The sequence below is a fragment of the Monodelphis domestica genome, chromosome 1, assembly GCF_027887165.1.
Source record: "Monodelphis domestica isolate mMonDom1 chromosome 1, mMonDom1.pri, whole genome shotgun sequence".
Taxonomy (NCBI): Eukaryota; Metazoa; Chordata; class Mammalia; order Didelphimorphia; family Didelphidae; genus Monodelphis; species Monodelphis domestica.
This window is the reverse complement of record NC_077227.1, coordinates 224,144,042-224,165,393: the sequence shown is the minus strand read 5'-3', so window position 1 is coordinate 224,165,393 and position 21,352 is coordinate 224,144,042. Positions and strand designations below refer to the sequence as shown.

The following is a 21,352-nucleotide window of genomic DNA, read 5'->3' as shown; positions in this document are numbered from 1 at the left end:
TATTAGCTCTTTATATATTTGAGAAATAAGTCCTTTACCAGAGAAATTTGTTATAAAAATTTCACCCCAGTTGTTTGTTTTCCTTCTAATTGTAGGTGCAATGGTTTTATTTGTATAAAAACTTTTAAATTTAATATAATCAGAATTATTCAATTTACTGTTACTTTTTACATCTTGTAATGTTCTTGATTTCTTGTTTGGTCATAAATTGTTCCTTTCTCCATGGATCTGACAGGGAAACTATTATAATTTCCCCTAATTTACTTATATTATTCTTTACATCTAAATTACATACCCATTTTGACCTTATCTTGGTATATAGTGTAAGATATTGATCTATACCTACTTTTTGCCATACAATTTCCAATTTCCCCAGCAATTTTTTCAAATAGCGAGTTCTTATCCCCAAAGTTAGAATCTGGGTTTATCAAACACTAGATTGCTGAGGTTATTTATCCTTGTTGTATTCCATTGATCAACTCTTCTGATTCTTAGCCAATACTAGATTGTTTTGATGATTACTTCTTTATAGTACTATTTTAGATCTGGTACCCCTAGGCTACCATCCTTCATATTTTTTCATTAGTTCCCTTGATATTCTTGATCTTTTGTTCTTCCAGATGAATTTTGTTATTTTTTTCTAGTTCTCTAATAGTTTTTTGGTAGTTTGATTGGTATAGCACTGAGTATGTAAAATAATTTAGGTAGGATTGTCATTTTTTTAATAAATGCTTGGCTTATGCATGAGCAATTTATGCTTTTCCAATTGTTTATATCTAACTTTGTGTGAAAAGCGTTTGTAAATGTATCAGACCTCTAATACATTGCATCTAAACTTATAACTGTTTTATAAATATATGTCTCATTGAGTAGGAAGGAGTAAAGAAATCTAGACTATTGAGAGGCTTGTAATAACATGGGAGAGGAAATAGCCATCTCAACTATGATTTTACTAAAGCAAATACAGCAGGAAGGAGAACTATGCTATGGGGCAGAATTATCTGAAATACCTTGCCCTACCTGGACTATAAACTCCACAGCAACATTCTCTTTTTTGATCCCTCTTTATATACTAAGTGACAAAGCCCATTTAAACATGAGTCATTTTAGGTCTTCCTTTCAACTGTTCCCAATGTAAAAAGGAAAGAAACGTCTGTTTTGCCGCTATTGTGATGAAAAAAAGGAAATATAGCACAAAAATATTTTAAGATTAAAGAAAAAAGAATGGTACTTCCTTAAACCAAGACAAGTTTGATGACCCTGGGTACCTATTACCCACAAAAAAGAACAAGGAAAACCCAGGAAAAGCAGTGATAGAATACAAGAATGATAGCGATAGGGACAATAGGAATAATTCAAGGAATGAAGAAAAAATAAGGGAGACAAAATTAAAAAATTCTTAAGCTTAGTGTTTTCATCCAAAAGGAATTATCTGTCAAAATCTGCTACTTCTGTTCAGTATAGGCCTGAATTTTAGATCTACATTTCCACTTTTCCCCTAAGAGGGACTCATAGAAAATAATGACAGAAGAGTCTGAAAACAGCAGTGGCATTGATAATTTAAAAATTGAAAGGGAATGAAGGGAATACTCTAACTTTATGCTGGTGAATATGTACCATGTGTGTACCCTGGTGTGCTGGAGGGGGCAGCTCCATTCTCTTTCTCCATCTTGCCCAAGGACAATTTTCATATGCCCTACACCCTCTATCCATCAACCCAGTGTGAGTGCTTCCTCCCTCTGGTCTGGGGTAATGGGAGTGACTTGCAAGCAGCTTGAAGGTGCAGTTGGGGCACACAATCTCTAAGATGTTCACCAATGCTGCTCTTATCTAATCCATTGTGTTTTGTACCAGCCTGCTTTATTTATCTTGTCTTATTCACTAATCATAGCTTATGTCTTGCTCTGGTCAACAGAGAAAAAGATTGAAAAAAAATTTTAAATGGAAATAACATATGTTTATTTCTATATGTGTCCTCTTTTCTTTTTTTTTCAATGATGGCCACATTGAAAGAGACCAGAAATATAGGACAGATGTAAATTAATGAGAAACTAATATGGCAAAGAGAAATATTTAATTTCTCAATTGTGCTTGTTTTAAAAATTAGTGTATATGGTGCTTTTGAAAGTTATAAATCTTAATTCTGAATTGTGCTGAACTTAGAAAATTTGTAGGTTCTCAGTATAGAAATCATAATTCAATAATACAAAACATCAGACTTTATAGGGTTATAGATGCCCTTGGGTATTGTTAATGTTTCAATAATTACATGTTCTTTAATGATCTTAGATTTGATAAATACTAAGAATGTAATTATAATGTAAAATTATTCATTTAAAGGGATCTATTTCTAAATTATTTTGTATTAAAGGTTTAATTTCCCAAATATATAAGGAACTAAGTAAAATTTATAAAAAATCAAGGCATTCCCCAAATGACAAATGGATAAGGGATATTAATAGGCAGTTCTCAGATGAAGAAATCAAAGCTATCAATTATTTGAAAAAAGTGTTTTAAATCCCTCCTGATTAGAGAAATGCAAATAAAAAACTTTGAGGTATCACCTTACATCTAGCAGATTGGCCAATATGACAGCAAAGGAATGTAATAAATGTTAGGGGGTGTGTGGCAAAATTGGGACACTTCTGGTGGAGTTGTGAATTGGTCCAACCATTCTGGAGGGCAATTTGGAATTATTCCTAAAGGGATTTAAAAGATTGCCTGCACTTGGATTCAGCCATACCACTGCTGGGTTTGTACCCCAAAGAGAAAAATAAGGGAAAATACTTGTACAAAAATATTTATAGCCACTCTCTTTGTGGTGGCAAAAAATTGGAAAATGGGGGGGGGTTCATTGGTTGGGGAATGGGTGAACAAATTATGGTATCTGATGGAGATGGAATACTATTGTGCTGAAAGGAATAATAAACTGGGGGATTCCTATGTGAACTGGAAAGACCTCTAGGAATTGATGCAGAGGGAAAGGAGTAGAACCTGGAGAACATTGTACACAGATAGTGTAACATTGTGGAATAATCCAATGTAACAGACTTTGTTACTAGTAGCAAAGCAATGATTCAGAACCATCCTGAGGAAAGAATGCTATCCACATCCAGAGAAAGAACTGTGGGAGCATAAGTGCAGAAGAAAAACATATGATTACTCTATTGCAAATATGAATAACATGAAAACAGGTTTTGAACAAACATACATGTATAATTCAGTGCTTGTCAGCTTCTGGAAGGTGGAGGGAAGAAGAGTAGGAAAAATCATGAATCATGTAACCATGGAAAATTATTCTAAATAATTAAAAATAAATGGTTCTGCTCCTTTCACTTGGCATTAATTCCTGGAGGTCTTTCCAGGTAAAGAAATAATATTTTGATAATTCAATCACTTTATTTTGAATGTTCAAGAAAATCATATTAGTGAATGATGAAAGGTTAATTGAAATGCAAAATCTATAAATATAGTACTAACTTTATGTATAAGATTTTTGATAAACATATCATTAATGGTTTGCATCTTAGTGAATTAAAGTTTGAGTTTTCAAAATAATGCCCATAATGATCCCTGTTAAAATCTTTTCAAATTTCAAAAATATACTTGGAAATTTATTCTGAAATCACTTCCATTTCAAGATACTATCTAAAAACTAAAATTTTTTACAGAAACCAAACTCAGAAAACTCACAATCCCCTTATCTTAAAATAATGGTATACTTACTATTTTGTCCATGAAGCTCCTTAGAACTTCCTTGAGATGCTCAGTTAGACCTTGCCTGCTCCTGCTTACAAAATTATGAAATTCTAAAGTCTTGCAGTTTGAGTAACTCAGGTCTTTCCAGGCCACAATCTAAGATTTTATGATTTTAAGATTGAAATTTCACTTATGGAATTTTGACTTTGCATCCTCAAAGGTTTAATAATACCACAGTTTTAGAAGTCCTTTAATAATTATCTCCCATAATAATCTTTCACTTACCTCTAACTTCCTTTTATCAATAGCATAATGCTTGTTTTCATCTCCCTAGGTGTAGTGTGTCTTTGGTTGAATTTCAAGATCTCTGAACATCTTTTTTAGGTCATTACTATAATCAACCTCTTGTTTAAATTCTCTTTTGTTTCACTTCTAATGTGTTTGATGGAATTTAGAAGTTTTTTCCATTAATGATCTTTGGATTTGAGGGTCTTTTTGTGAATTATATTGTATACTGCAATGTAATAAAGTTACCTAAACTTGCAAAGTTTTTTTCTCTATAAGACTGACCATAGACCCATCATGCTTTTGTTATTTAAAAAAATTTTAAACACACACTTTCTTACTCCAAATAAAAGCAACTATAAACAAACGGTGTAAGAGTCTGATCATCTGAAGAGATTGAAATGAAATGTTAATATGGTTTCTTCATGTGGTGTAACTTGTATCATAAATGAGAAAATCTGGTAGAGAAATGACTTTTTGAAGGTTTAAAAATGAAAAAAAATGAAAAAAAGTTAATTGAAAAGTAAAGGCTATACCAACACAATATAGAATACATTTATAGGGTTTTCAGATTGTTATCATGAATAGCTGTCATCTTGGTAAAATGAAATCAGAACTGACTTGTGTTTTACTTTTGAAAGTGATCTCTAGTTTGAATCCCTGCCTTAGTAAAGTAACCAGACTGCTGATCATATATTGGATTGACTCCACAAATCTATAACATACAACTTTTAAAGTAAAAACATTATAATAGGTTTACCTTATTTCTTAAATAAGACAATAATTATTTACTTGCCTTTACTTTTCTCTCTCTTGAGTCTTCTTGGAACTTCCTGAAATGGCTGCACTAAACTTTTTTGCTGCCACTTCTTATACTTCCTGTCTGTCTTACTATAGCCAAATATTTCCCCTTACTTGTTGGGATAAAATTAAGTGCCCATTTAATATGATTTCTAGCACTTATCCCAAAATGGAACTAAATCTATGGTTCATTTTTCTACCTACCTTATTATTGGTACTCATCATTCATTTGTTCCAGAAGACAGGTCATGTATTAAAAAGGTTGAGTACCAAATTAATTTTTCCCATAAATTAAATCAATTTAATCCAGTAAAATAAATTAATACAATCTAGACACCCAGAAAACCCAAATTTCATAAGGCATTATATGAATTAATGAAGTTGCATTTTACTAAATAACTATTAATAATAGGTATAAATAAGAAATAGATTTAAGCAAAAAAAATTTAATTTAACTTTATGTATATTGAGAGGAGTTCATGACATGATGGAGAGAAGAAATGTTGTATGGAAGAGGAGTCCCCTTCCATAATATCTGAGGGCAAGTGTCTTTTTGAAGTGCTTTTTCTTTCTCTTTTCTGTCCCTTATCACCACTGAACTTTGAGATTCAAAGAAACCAATCCATGATGTTCATTGTTGTCCATTTCAAAATTCCTCTAAAGTGGGAAATAGTTTGGTCATTTAATAAAATTTACAAATTGGTTTGTTAAAAAAGATTTAACAGGGTGATATTTTTCAACAAAGTTTTGTACTTCCATCCATTTTCCACATGTTTCTTTGATGAATGAAGTGGAGACACCCTCCTTTGTTTCTTGATCACCTAAGAAAACACTCTGATCATTAGCTTTTCTGCTTCTGAAGATTCTATAGCTCCTCAGTGTTGAGTTCTCCTTTATGCTCTTGAGCTAACATGTGATGTTTCACCTGGAGTGGGCATATTCTTCCTGAGATTGCAATGCCAACAAGTCACATATCAAACAAATGTCAAATACTGCTACCATTTTTTTCTCATTAAAGTATATTGAATATCAAATTTGATGAGTTCCAAAACATTGAGTATAAAGGTTTAATTATATTCATTCTATGAATACTTAGGATTTATTTTGAAATATTTGTAAGATCATTTCAGGAATGAATGTTAAATCCTTCCTTAGATTGTCAAATGACCCATCAGAATGAATGATTTCTGGCCAGATGCTTCATATCACTATTTTTCTGGCCCTGGGTAACAACTGGGGTGCAACTTTTTGGGAGTACCAAGGTAGGTCCTCCCAACTCATTTTCCCTCATATGGTCATCTAAATAAAATCTGAAATAGACTGCCATTTTCTGTCATTCTGCTTCTCTGTAACCCCTACCTCAGATTGAACAAGAGCCTATTTATATCTCACTTTTCCCTTTTATATAGCAAACTCAATTTTTTATTATGCCACATTAGTGCTCCATCTTATATTCAGTGACACATAACATTTAAAAAATAACTCATTCTACTTTTAATTTTTCTTTCCTAAAAAGACTTATTTTCCTCATTATGATGCATATAGGCTTCTACCATATAGCTCTTAACCTGTTTCTACTAAATTTCATTATAATCTATGTGTGAGCAGCAGATTCTTCTACTGCTATTGTCTTACTGGCAATTCTACCTTCAATCTGGTTCCTTCCTAATATCTTCAACTTCTTCCTTTTGTGACTCTTAATAGAGCCATCCTCGAACAGTCACCCCTATTTCCTTTATTCAAGCTTGATACCTGTCAAGATAAATGCTGTTGGTGCCTCTACGTTCACTATGGGCATGGGTGACCTTTTAAATTTGAAATTTTCAAAATTTTAAGATTTTGAATTGAGATTTTGGTTAATTCTGCAAAGGGATGTTTTCCTCTCTGCTTTGCTGGCCTCAACTTAACTTTGTTCAGAACCCTTAGCACCTTCCCCGAACCCACAATCAATTGTTTAAAAGTCCTCAGCTAATCCACTCTAATTTATTCCTCATGCCTCCTTACCTTGATGATTTTAAAATTTAAAACTGAAATTTTCTTGAATTGGAAAATTTCCTTGCCACTAGTGAGCAATTTTTCACTGGCAAGTGTAAACCTTAAAATTTCTTAGACTTATAAATGTTGGAAATTTCACCATTGGGAAATTTCATACTTGAAAAATTTCCTATTGAGAGTTGGAACTCTATTGGAATGTGAACCCCATTGGCATGGAAGGTTCCTCCTCCTCCCTTCTTAAGATTACTTTAGGACAGAAACCTTTTGCTGAACAATGGAAAGGGCTTTGACCTATGCTTAAGCATAGAACAGGAATTTCTTTGAGTCATGATTGATTTTAGAATTGATACAATGGAGATACTTGGAATGACAGAACCAGGTCTTGGAAATTGCAATCTCCACCCTACTCAGTCCTAACAGGATTTAGGAAGGGCTGCAGCATAGATCAAAGTTTAATTATTCCAATCTCTACCCTACTCAGGGTAACAGGATTTAGGAAGGGCTGCAGCATAGATCAAGATTTAATTATTTGAGAATATGACCTTCAACAGACATGTGCAAAGCCACAGACCTCTGGGCAGTCCTGGGTTAAGCTAGAGCCACCATTGGCACAGGGAAAATGATGGACAGTGATTGGTAGATGTGAGAACTGAAGGGAGAGTTTTTTGGCTCTGAGAGGTTGTCCTGCTCTGAAGGAAGCTGGAGGTGGAGGCCGCTGAGACTGTTTCTCCATTTTGGTCACGTGGGTAATAGGGACTGATCTCCTTTCTTTGCCTCAGCTATCTAAGGGCTTGGGCCTTTTGGCCCAGCCTAAACAGAGGGGGTATTTAAGCCCTATTCCCTTCTCTCCCCTTTCTCTCTCCCTCTCTCTCTATATCTCTAATTCCTTTCTTCCTCCTGTTTGTAATTAAACTCTATAAAAGGTTGACGGCTGACTTGAGTTTTCATTTAGGAATTACATAGCTGAATTCCTTGGTGACCTTAAATTAATATATATCAGTCTTTTAAAGTGATTTCCTTGTCACACAAGGAGATTTGACGCATGTCTTCTTCCCCTATTACTACCTTGACTATGATGAAGGACTCTGCTCTAAAAACATTAGATATTTTCAGAAGAAATTTTGCCATCTCTACTTGGTCTCCCAGATTGCTGCAAAGCCACCCATCCATGGAAAATAAACCAGAAATGTGTGGTATTCAGAGTAGTCTTTGTAAGGCCAAATTTCTTGACCTTCTAACCAGAAAAGTGAGAGAGGTAATCATTTTCTCATAATATATGAAGACTGTTAGGAGACTTCTCTGTTTAACACCTCATGATGCAAAGGTAACCAATGAACCATCGTCGTGTCTCATCAAGAGCCATACTTTGAGTGCCAGGCACTGTGCCTAGTGAACATTGCCAATAAATTTCCGGTCATCATTGTCCGCATTACTCCAGACAACCAACTTCTTCCAACTCAACTCCACCTGCCTCTGGCACTTCTCAGGAACTATTGCTTATTCACACAAGGTCTAATATTATATATGCTTCCGATGCCCTAGAAGAGAGCTTGCCATTGTCAAATGAGTTTTTGTGTAAATTTGCAATCATGTGTATATATCTGATACTTGTGATCCTACAGTGTAAATTGATCTTGAAAAACTTTTAACCACAAGAGGAAAATCATTCTTTAATGTCTAGAAGTATTTGGAAATATGCTCTTCAAATGCCCTTAAGGCTTCTTAAGCTATCCAACTTTCTCCTAATTTTGCATTTATGTTATAAGGGGAGACTACTTTCTAGCCAAAGATCCTGAAATCTTTATCTTCTCTATATTTTTACATTTGACTGTTACAGGTTTGGCATTTCCCCTCTTCTTCCCCTTTTATTGCCATCTATGCACCTCAGTAGGGAAGTAGCCCCTTCTGGACTATGTGTTGCCCAGAGAGGAGTTTTCTCTATGTATTTAGTATTGACCCATCATTGATATATGTTCAACTTTAGGCCAGAAAAGATATTTAATTAAGTACCTTTTAACCCCTTCTAAGGATTCTGTTACAGTAGAGTTTGTTATTTAAATAAGATATAATAATAATGTGAATAGTATTAAAAGCTTCTGCAATGATGAAAGTGTTGTACCTATCCCCTAACTTTGCCACACACTCTGGAGTTTGTGACATGGGAAAACCAAGCCCTTAGCCCTGCTGTTTCATGACCAGGTCACCAATAAAGGGAAGGAATAAAAAGGGGAGAACCCTGTTCATCACTCATGGTCAGAAACTGTTCAGAACACCTTGCCCTGCTCATAACCTCTGGTCTTTGAGCTAAACAGTGACTTGAGTCACTGCCTATGGTTATAAAATCTTTAAGACCTATGACTCAGGCTGTTAGACTATCTTGGGAGTCTGGAGACTCTGGCTTTTGTAACCTGTAGCTCTTACAATAAAGTCAGTTTTGCTCAGATCTTTGCTCAGTTCTTTTTCCTTCCTTCCTTCCTTTTTTTTTAACAACTGTCATCCATTTAAAATAAAAAAAAAACAACTTTACTTGAGGCATAATTAATTCTGCTCCAATCTCTTACTTTCCCTCTGCATGTCTCCCTGATTTAAATGTGTTCTAGATAGCATATTTTGAAATTCTGCATTTAAATCCACTCTGCTATCCTCTTTGATTTTATGGATGACTTAACCCCATTCATATTCACAATTATAGTGAGAAGGTGACTAATTATATGTTTCCCTCCATTTTATTTTCCACCTATTTATCCTTCCCTTTTTCTCCTTTTAGCCTTTCCTTGTTCACAATTACTTTGCTTCTGACCACCACCTCTCCAGTTCATCCTCACTTTTGATCATCTCCTCACTTCTCTTTCTCCTTGTCTCCCCTCCTATTTCCCTAAAGGGTAAGGTAGGTTTCTATAGTTGACTACATGTGGATGTTATTCTCATTCTGAGAAAATTCTGATGAGAGTAAAGGCATTGCCTGCCACCCTCTATCTTCTCCTCAACTGTATTGACTCTTATGTGCCTTTTCTTCTGAGATAATTTACAGTCTTCTATCCATTTCTATTCTTCCAGGCTGTTATCCTTACTTAATCCTTCATTTTAGAAATATACCACCCTATTCAACGTATTCTCTTCTTCCTGTCTATGTATACTCCTTATTGCCCCAATAGTGATAGAATTCTTAAGTATTTCAACTATTATATATACCTTGAATATTCTCATTATCACTTTCTCATGTAGGAATGTAATCAATTTAACCTTATTGAAATCCATAGTTTTTATACTTTTATACTTCACTCGAATTTACTCACTGGATTTTCTTTTCAGCTCTGGTCTCTTGTCAGGAATGTCTGGAAGTCCTCCAATTCATTATATATGCATTTGTTCTCAAGAAAGATTATACTGTTTTGCTGAGTAGATAATTATCGGTGATAGATCTAGAACCTTTGCCTTTTGGAAACTTTAGCTTCAGAGTTCTGAAATTTGGCTATAATAGTCCCAGTAAGTTTTATTTGGGGGGGTCTCTTGCACAGGAAATAATTGATAAATTAAAAAAATATTTTTCCTTCTTGTTTGATGACACTAGGGCAGCTTTGCATCATGATTTCTTTTAATATGATATCTAGGATCTTTTTTTTTTTTTGAGTTTGGCTTTCAGGTATTCCTGTGATTCTTAGAGTGCTTCTCCTCGGTCTATTTTCTAGGTCAGTTGTTTTTCCAGTAAGGTATTTCAGATATTTTTTTTCTTTTTTTCCCATTCTTTTATTTTGTCTTATTTTTTTTCCTGACTTCTTATGGATTCTTTAGCTCCCATTTACCCAATTCTAATTTTAAGGAATTATTTTTTTCCTTGAGCTTCTGTATTTCTTTTTCTATTTGGCCAATTCTGATCTTTAAGTAGTGTTGTTTTCCTTTGCTTATATTTTCTAATTTTTTTTTTTTTGCTTCCATATCCATTTGGCCCACTCTAATCTTTAGGATGTTTATTCTTCAGTGTATTTCTGTACCTCCATATCCAATTGGCCCATTCTAGCCTTTAGAGAATTGTTTTCTTCAATATATCCTGTGCCTCCAATTCCATTTGCTACATTCTAGCTTTTAGAGAGTTGATTCTCTGCCCCCACAACCCATTTATTCTTTTCTGTCATTTTTTATTGTCTTTTATTTATTATTATTATTATTTATTATATATATATATATAATATTATTATTATTTATAATCTCTCCTGCTTTCCTTTATTTTGAGGAAAATTATTTATTTTTCTATTTGTGGAGGGTTTGTGCTATTAAAGCATTTCTTACTTTGCTTTCTTACAAACTCCCAGGAGGTATTTTGTTTTTCTTATTTTTTAAAAGACTAGATAACCTTTACAATCCTTTCTAATTTTATAGCAATGAACTAAATTCCTAGGATTAATCTGAAGCAACTGGCGATGTTTAGCTTTGAGCCAAAAGATTGCTGTTTTCAAATATTTGTTGATTATGAATCTATCCTGATGAATAGGAAAATATTTATAATTATTAATATTACTTAACATATTGTGAAGGAGTTGATAGATTGGGCCAACAAGTCATTGAACTTCTCAGTTATCTCAAATTGTCTCCTTCCTCCTTCCCTCTTCCCCCTTCTCTCCCTCTTCCTTTGTTTCTTTTTTCCTTCATTCCTTCCTCCTTCCTTTATTCCTTCCTTCTTTTTTAGATGGTTAACTAACTTGTATTGCTAAAGAGAATCCCCCCCCACATTGATAAAATCACAGATTCCATCACAAATCTTTTCTTTCTCCCTACCCTATTAAAAATATATGGTTAAAGTTCAAAAAGCAAGCCCAAGCCCTCTCTAGGGAGGGTCTTGAAACCCTCAAAAACCCCAAAACAAAGAGGAAGATCTGAACAAAAAAAAGTCTCTCAAAAGATATTGTTTATTGACTACCAAGTGGGTCTATCATTAACATTTTGTATGTATGGAAGAATCAAGTAAGGAAAATATCAGTCTAGAAATGGGATCTGTTCCAGGGATAGCATGGAATCATGGAGCTCAGGGGAATCAATCACAAATCATTAAGTCATATAATTGCTGCGGCTATGTGGCCTCCAGGAAACTGGAGAATGAATGCCTATTTAGATAAAAGAATAAAGAAGTCATCTTCCTTAATAAAGGCAGAGACAACTGTTAAAATAGGCTATCAAATCTAATTTAACAAAACCATGCAAGACAGAGAAAAGAAGTCAAAGGCAAGAAAACTTCTAAGACATAAGCATCTAGAAATCCAGGAGTGTGAAGAAAGAGATTCTTCAAGAGATCAAAGGGGAAAAGGTCCTTTATTTATTGGCTTAGGCATATGGTAAGGTGAAGAGTGTGGGAAGCTATAGAAATTTTTAACAATTCAGAAGCCAAGGTGAGAGAATTTTCCTATGTCAAGGAATATAAAAAATATATGTGGTGGGAGGTAGGTGGGGAGTAGATAGAGAATAATCCTGTCATAAGCTTGAAAAATTGATTCCAGAATTTAATGAAGGGGAAGTTAGGGTCTAGAGGGATTGATATATCCAACATTCTTGCTAAATCAAAACCATTAAAGACTATGGAGGAAGTAATGTAATACTTTTCCCAGATAGGATTAAGCTGACTCAAAGGCCTGGTTTGTTTATTTATTTATTTTTGGAAGTGAGGGAGAGAAAGGGCATATAGAAAAGGCAAGAGAAAAAAAAAGTGTCAGCTAAGCAAATTTTCTTTTTTAGTTTCAAGAACTGAAACTGTCTAATTAGAATTTGCTCCCCAGAAACTCTCTTTCTCAGTTTCCCATGTTTCTTCTCACATTATGTACAAAAGTAGGGAAGATATAAGTTTTATGTAGTTCCTTCCCTCTCTCTCTCTTTTCCTGCCAACATGGCTGGGAAATGTGCCTTTACTCAGGCTTTTACTTTTGTCCTTTTATTTCTTCTGCTTCAAGTGATTGTTAATTAATCTTATAAAATATAATACTTGGAGTTATTGGATATTAATTTAAATTTTACATTGTTGGTGACCAGAAGTCTGGAATTTAGGACTTGTTTCTCTCTAAGTTGGTAAAGCAATTTTTTTTTTAATAAACAAAAAAAAAAAACAAGATTACTTTTGAAGCCTCTGCCGCCCTTATTGTTCCTCCTCCTCCCACTGCCCTTTCTCTTGTCCCCAGGCTACTGCAGTTCACTGTTGTCTCTCCTCTAGAACCTGCCACAGCCTCCCTACCACTACTGTTTGCCAGAAGGTCTGGGAGTTGTTTGGAACCACTTTTTTTTTTTCTGTCAGAAGGGCGAGATCCACATCCCGTTGGGCTACCTCCCCTACATGTGGGTCTCAAGTCTGCACAAGCTGCTTTTTAGCAGGGGAACAAAGCATGGAGCAGCCAATCCATGTTCTCCACCCCTACCCCAACCTGGCTAACCCAGGAGGGCTTCCATGCTCCTGGCTGTGGGGGTGGGGACTGAAGAGTCATGGGGCTACTAGCTTTACCCCTGGGGGGGCAAAGGGATGGAACTCTTCACCCAAACATTCCTTGGCTTGAACTCCTAGCCAGTGCTACTATGCTAATGCCACCTACTAACAGGAAGTAGATGTTCAGCCAATTTAATACGCAGAATTACCAGCATGGCCAATTTCCTGCCTATCTCAAATAGCTCCCATTCCCAGAGAGTGTTACTGTTTTAGGATGTCTTTCCTTCCTACTGTTCCTGGGTACATTTGTCCTTACTGTCAGCTTGAGTAATCACAAGATTCAGAAGGGAGATTCATCTCCCTACACCCTCTTGCCATTTTGGCCTGCCCAGTCACTGCAACGCATCCATTATGGGGTTTTGTCCACACTATGCTCATTGCAGGTATGGGGAACCCCAGAGGTGTGACCAAAAGAATATAAATAGATGATGATACTTGGGAGGGGAAGGAACCTTAAAGAGTCTAGAGGTGAATTTTAAGCTTTTTTAGACTCCATTTGCTTAATTGATGTTAACTGTTTCAGTTTGCTCTCCTCCAAATAGTGAAGAAGTCTCTGTAACACAGCTATCAGAATTGGAGAAAAGGACTCTTGGATTGATTGCTCACATGTGCAAGCTTCTATTGACACTGTGTTACTGCATCCTACCACATATATTGATTTGCTGATTGTTTTAAGATTTAATTATGTTTTTTAAGTCCACATATTAATCTAATCTAATATCTGTTACACCAAGTCATTTTCACTACTATGTTTTGGCCATTAGCTATATGTTCTGTTACATTGCCTTTATTTGTACCCTCCCCCTATGACTGGACTGGAGAAAATACCATTGGAAAAGCCCATAAGCAACTTGGATGTGAAGATGGGATTAACTCTCTCCTTATCCAATTTTAAATTTAGACAATAGAAGTGAATACAGCCTAAGTGGGGGACACCCAAGTGGGGGAGGTCCACAACTTCCTAAATTGGGTAACAACTCAAAAACAACTGACTTCCCCCTGGGTAGTTCTAAGCAAATTTAAAGGCTACAACTGGTCCCTGTAAAGTGGAGGAAGGAACAGGAAGTGACGCAAAGAAGGGTCTTTAAAAGTGGCTACAACTTTCTGTGAGGGGGTCTTCAAGTTCTTTTGAGGCTTTGGAGGCTGATGGAGGACCTTCTTCAACATGAACCTGAGATTCTAGCATTTGGTAAGACTGCTCTGGGATATTCTCCCCTTGGACTTCAGATTGGTGAGTGGAAAAAACTGTCCCTCCTTTCCTGACTTCTGGAGAGATTAAGACCAGATAGCTCTTCCTCTTGGAGGAGGCCTTGTGGGTGAAACCCCTGGGCCCTGATGGAGTAGACCCAGGCACTGGAGCAAATATTTAGCTTGTTAAGTTAGATAATTTCTCTAGGGGGCAGCTGGGTAGCTCAGTGAATTGAGAGCTAGCCCTAGAGACGGGAGGTCCTAGGTTCAAATCTGGCCTCAGACACTTCCCAGCTGTGTGACCCTGGGCAAGTCACTTGACCCCCATTGCCTACCCTTACCACTCTTCTGCCTTGGAGCCAATACACAGTATTGACTCCAAGACGGAAGGTAAGGGTTTAAAAAAAAAAAAAGTTAGATAATTTCTCTACCCTCTTAAACATTCTTCCCCTTTTACTCTTTCCCTCCTTTTTTGTAAATAAATTGTTAAAAGGCCATATTTTTGACTTGAGATATATTAAATTTTATCTGGACAAACCCTTTTCTATGGCAAAACCATAGGTCTTTATGGGTGCTGGGTTTGTCACCAGAACCATTGAGGTCACGTGTTGCCTAAATGGCCTTTTGTTCCTTTTTATCTTTGTTAATTGTCACATAGATGATGATGGATGGACTCCATCAAACTGGTTACTACCTGTATACAACCTTTGGAGAATTTAATGAGTTAAAAATCTCAATTGATTTTAAGGGGTCTTCAGGACTGATTTTCAGATATCTAGTAGCACCACTACCTCTGACTGATCATTTGCCTACTTTTGAGTTGTTTGTAACAAGAGGCATTTAGTAGCTGAAGTGAAGTGCAATAGCACTATTATATTCCCCACCTCTGCATTTATAAAAATGTAATGGATGAGACGTCAAAAGGAATTTTCACTATCATAGTCCTCACCTCCACATTGCAATGGATGGAACATATAAAGACATGCCTTTTATGATTGTTACAGTCTCATACCAGAGGAGGGAGGTTTCCCAAGGGGCTTGGTTACCCCATGATGGGTTATAATCTCATCCAGGAGGTGGGAAGGTTTTCCCAGGGGGCTTTGTAACCTCTAGACAGGTTTTTATATTTGTAAATCTTCAGCTTACTCCACCCATCCACCAGAATGGTGTAGATTCTTGGTGACATTTTAGATCCAAAAGTTTTCATCAGCAGTACAGAGGTGTTTTTTTTTTTTCCTATGGGTTCGCCTGCCAAATTTTGGAAGGATGGCAGTAGCAGACTTTCTTTAAAAAATATCTCAGCCAAAGTTGAAAGATTGGCTAGATCTGGAAAACTTGTGACAAGTATCCATAGGTTTTAAAAATGTCACACAGCAAGTGTCACCTGAATCCTAATGATAGTGGGTTTATTTGCTATTGTCATTAAATGGGCTCTTGTGATTTTGGTACTTCTTTGAATATGCATTAACTTCTGTACTATTGTTTTATAAAGCTGTTATTTGTTGAAAATCATGTGCAATGATGAAATTAAAAAGGAAATGGATCTCATTTTTGGATGAGAAACCTTTGTGTACGGCCTCTGTTTGCTTTAAACAGTTTTTCATGGAATATGAACTATATATTTTTTTATTTTAAAAAATTATTATTGTTTTTCCTTGTATGTGTAATAGAGTATTTGAGTTTTCTTTTTTCTCTCATTTTTTTTTGTACTGAAGCACATGGTACCAGGATTAATGGTTTTTTGATTTTTCACTAGGATTTTTCACTAGGGTAAGTTTAAGATATCCATTAACCCTAATGTCAATGCATACCCCAAAGCTTTAGACTATGGAAACCTGCCATTAATTGTTAAATATTATGGTACTTTGATTAGTGATTGTGTCTGATTCCAGGAGAAGGGGTCACAAAAGAGCCACTACACAGTGCCAAGGAGCACAAGGTCAAGGAGACCAACCAATCCCAGTGGGATTTATGAGATCCTGTGTCAAGTCAGGGGACTTGAACTTATTTTGGAGTTTGTGGAAGTGGCTGTTTGCAAAGTCAAATGCAGGATTCCCTCATGCCAGATCCAGACTTCTACCAAGTACCTCAGTTTGTCTTCCATTTTGGTTTCCCTATCCCCGAGAGCAAATGCTATTTCCCTTCTGCTTCAAATTCTGGTCCTTTTACTCTTTTATAAGTGTGGCAATTTTCTGTAGTCCTGGCTGCTGATTGGGAAGTGCATAATTGCTACTACAGACTTGTGGGACAAAAATCACTTTAATTGGGCCCTGACTCAAAGACCTGTTATGGGCTTATTTTTCCTTACTTAGAAGTTTTACACATGAGACTTTGATATTTTATGTTTCAATCAGAAGTGACTTTTTTTCTTTTCTTTTTTTTTATGTTTCTGATTTTCTTTTGACAATTGATTATATACCACATAACTTAGCCATGTATACCAGATTTATTTGTGTGGTGGTCAACATCATTCTCAGGGGGACTGTATTATTGTCATAAAATTCTAGATTTATAGAAATTTTTTCTTGTTTGAGAGCAATTTTAGGATAAGAAATTTGCTACCTCCCCAAATCACGAAAGTGAATTCTTTGGAGAAGGTGCCATAAAGAGGCCTGCAGAAACCACACACTGCACCAAAAGATCCAGAATGAACTTTGGGAATGTAGTGAAATTTAACTGTAGGGGGTTGAATGCATTTATTTTGAATGTACAGTTTTATGCCAAAAGTGACTGCCTCCCGATTGATTTTTTTGTCAATGAGCCCATCTATCATTGGTTTTGTTCTCTTTCTCCTTTATTTCCCTCTTATGTCCAAATTATTGAAATTTCCCCTAAGAAAATGTAATATTGTATAGACTTAAAGATCTTAGTGATTTGGTTATGTGTATTGATTCATTGGGGAAACCAGGCATGTAAATCTAGGAGATTTCTATATTCTTGTTTCCCAATGGAATTCCAGGTGGGGTTGTATAATTAGAATTTGCTCCCCAGAAACTCTTTCCCAGCTTCCCATGTTCCTTCTCATGTTAAGCACTAATGTAGGGAAGATATAAGTTTTGTGTAGCCCCACCCTCTCTCTCTTTTCCCACAAGTGCAGCTAGGAAAACTGCCTTTACTCAGGTCTTTACTTTTGTCCTTTTATTTTTTCTGTTTCAAGTGATTATTATTAAATCTTATAAAATATAATTGGGTTATTGGATATTAATTTAAATTTTACAAAACTAAAGATAAGCAAGACCCAATTTCCTCTGTCATTGCATGGATAGCCAGATTACTTGAGACATCCATAATGTTTTTTTAGCTTTTTTTGTCCCACATGATAATCTTCCTGCGTATCTCCCTTGATATTCAATAGTACAACCCTTAAAAACTTCTAAAAGAATGTCATGTGATATTTTCTTGGAGAAAATTTAAAAAAAATTCACTATTTCTCTTGGGCATCATAATCTTCCTAAGGCACAGATGTAACTATGATAGACTTCTGCTCAAAGACCTTTAATGACAACTTTTTGCCTCTAGAATGGAATGGAGACTTCAGAGTGGCCTTTAAATCTCTGTATAATCTGGACCTACTTTTATCCTTCCTATTTTATCTCACAGTATATTATGTTCCATGAGCTTGTCTTGTTGTCTTGATGATACAAGTGTGACGTGGTGTAGTGTTTAGTCAAGAATACTTAATTTCAAATTGTAACCCAGATTCTTCCTCACTATATATGACCATCATTGAGACTCTTTACACTCAGTTTCCATATCTATAAAATGAGGGCTTTGAACTTGATAACTTTAAAGTTCTTTTCCAGCTCTAAATCTATGAATCTTTGATCCTTTGAAGGAAACATATGCACTTGTTGAACATATACGTGTCTTTATGTCTCCACATCTACACCTGTTGGAATTCTTATTTTTCTCTATGGTTCAATTAATTTACCACCTTCTCTAAGGAAACTTCTCTGATCTTATACCTTCCACTTCCCTCCCTTACCAACCCAGAAAATGATCTTTCTCCGAGTCAGATTTCATGAGAAATTTTTTCATGCTAGCAAAATTTTCTTCTCTAAAATGCTAACTATAAATGATTTTTAAAATATATTATTAATTTATTATAATTTGCTATAAGTATAGCCTAAATTAACTCTACTTTGTTCTAAAACTTCTTTGACCGCCTCTTTACTTTGATGTTATTATAAGCCTTCTGGATTTGGGGGTTTCCAAAATAAATTTCAAACATAAAAACTTGGGGAAATAATGTCATAGAAATCTGAAATTTAAAGATTTAAGAAGCGGTCATTAAGCACCTACTAGGTGCCATTTGCTTTGACAGGTGCTGGAAATTATGGTGAAAATTTATCAGTCCAATTCAGTCTCCAAGCTAATTGATAGGCTTATCGAGAGCTGGCTAGTCTCACAATAATGCTGGACTCTCGTCAAAATCAAAACCAGAGACCCTGAGCCTGAGAAGATAGCCTTTTTTGGTTTTTGCCAAGAAATCTGATGACACAGTGACAGAAAATAAAATCAAAATTAAAATAAAATGGATGCAAAATTTTTCACATGGGCAGTTCTTAATTAAGGACACAAGTGCTGATTAAGCTGGAAAGTACAAAAATAATCACTATGGGTGGCAATTTTATGTTTATTATTATTGCTGGCCTTTCCAAGATCTCTGCAATAAGTGCCAGGGTCTAATTGCTTTCTGCTGAAAATTATGATTTAATACTAGGAGTTAGATGGTCGACATGTACACCGAAAAATAGTGTTCCACTTCCTTTTTTGTCAATATTTGCACCTCCATTTGGCTGAGGTTTTCCTACATGGAGCAAGGCGTGGTGGGCTTAGTAGAAACTCTTGGGTTACAGGCTTAAGGTCAAAATGTCTGAAAATGAGATTTGCTACCACCCTAAACTGTATTTTTCTTAGCTAATGTTTGTAATTCTTATAAAGCAAACTATATTATTTGACTATTAACTCAAGACCAATGATTATGATATTAAAATAATCATAAAGGCTAATACTATTATAATCATAAAAGGGAGTAGGAGGTTTCATACTCACAGGATACAAAGAAAACCCCAACCAAACAAAACAATCCTTTCCCTTGAGGAACTTACGTTGACTGTGGGGAAGAGAGCAATGTGTACAAACATCAATCAATTTAAAATACACAGGGGCAGGTGGGTGGTTCAGTGGATGGAGAGCCAGGCCTAGAGATGGGAGGTCCTAGATACTTCCTAGCTGTGTGACCCTGGGCAAGTCACTTAACTCCCATTGCCTAGCCTTTACCACTCTCCTGCCTTAAAACCAAGGTATTGATTCCAAGATGGAAGGTAAGGGTTTAAAAAAAGGAAAAAAAAATTGTACAAGATAAATACAAAGTAATTTTGGGGGGAGGTAAGTGCCAATACCCCATCTGGTGGCTACTTGCCTCTTTCCAAAATGGCTTGTGTCTTTTATCCATTCCTTCCCCAGGAGTCCTTAGATAAACAGTCAACAAAAGGTCTTTGAAATTTAAAACAGGCTGCTGTTCTGTTCTCAATTGGGCCTATTTGGGGATTTTAAACTGGGGCTTTCCCTGGGGGGATACTGGGGTAAAGAGGCTGTTAAAACTGGAAAAAACCCAGAACTATTAAAGAGTCAGAAAAACCACATCTTTAATGAAGGAGAAGGCTTCAGCAATTTTCTCAGCCCCCCCCCCCCCAGGATTACAAGCCACAAACCCACACAGTGCCCCGAGACTCTGGCTTCCGTGCCAACCGCCCCAGATTGCCAGTTCCAAAGAATAAAAGAATTTGGGACGCTTATCTACTTTTTAGAGGAACTGAGGGACCGGGAAATATGATTGATTGACATTACCATGGCTATAAGGAAAGGGGAGGGTTCAAACTAGCCTGCGGCTAGGGAGTCTTCCCGACACTAGAAGGATGGTCCCTGCCCTGGGGAGGCTCTTCCTGGGAAAGGCTCTTGGATACAATGGGAGAAGCTCCGGGGATAAAAGGGCCCTTAGCATTTGCGTCCCTCTGGCCCCTTCACCTAGCTGCGTCCCTGAAATATCTCAAGGTCTGTTATTCAGTATGAAACTGCTAGTCTGAGATTCCCTTCAAGGTGGATTCTCACAGGAACAAGGACTAACTTGACGTCTCCAGCTTTTAAGATAACCCTAAAACTTGGGAGTTCTCTTAGATGCCACATGGACTAGGCCAAATGCTTATTTCTGAGAAACACACACATCTTATTTCACTCAGACTGGTTTGCCATTTCCTTCTCCAGCTCATTTTACAGAGGAGGAACCAAGGCAAGCAGGGTTAAGTGTCTTGCCCGGAGTTACGCAGCAGCGAGGAAGTGCCTAAAGCCCAGGAGTCTTCCTGACTCTTAAGTTGTGGAGCTCTGTCTACTAGGCCACCTAGCTGTCCTTCCTTTGTCTAGCAACATTGATTGGATAAGTCTGTCATCTCTTGAATATCTTTGTAGCTATCTTATTTAATTTTATTATCCTCTGTGGTAGAAGAGCACTGAATGAACATGTTATGGATGAGTATTCCTCATTGTTCATTCATAAGGCTGTGACATTTTTCCTATTGATTTACCTATGTAATTTTTTTCTTCCCCTGGAGTATAATCCTCCTATCCCATTTTTTTTTTAAATTAATGAACCTGGAGAAAATGTTTAGTTCTTTTATGTTGTTGGCCACATGACCCAGAAGAGAGCACCGTTATGAAAACCCGGGGAGGAAAGGATTTCTAGTATGAGTGGTCTGATAATGTATCTTTCTCAGGTAAGCTATTTGTAAGCTATGATGTACACCCCAAATTTTTCAGGACCCTATGTAAGAGTTAGTATTTCCCCTTAGAATGAAACTGCCCTCCCCTCCTTCTCCAATATAACATGTGATTTGTCTGTCCTATATTTCGAAACTTTGGGTGGCT

General features: G+C 36.1%; 1 long non-coding RNA gene across 1 annotated transcript; it reads right to left on the bottom strand.

The window, feature by feature from the left end:
- Window positions 1-5,211: 5,211 nt before the first annotated feature.
- LOC103096222 (uncharacterized) lies at window positions 5,212-14,568 on the bottom strand. The gene is made up of 2 exons (XR_457212.2): window positions 10,077-14,568; window positions 5,212-5,730 (listed from the first exon to the last, which is right to left on the bottom strand). It is a non-coding gene; the product is annotated as an uncharacterized LOC103096222 (long non-coding RNA).
- Between the last annotated feature and the right edge of the window lie 6,784 nt (window positions 14,569-21,352).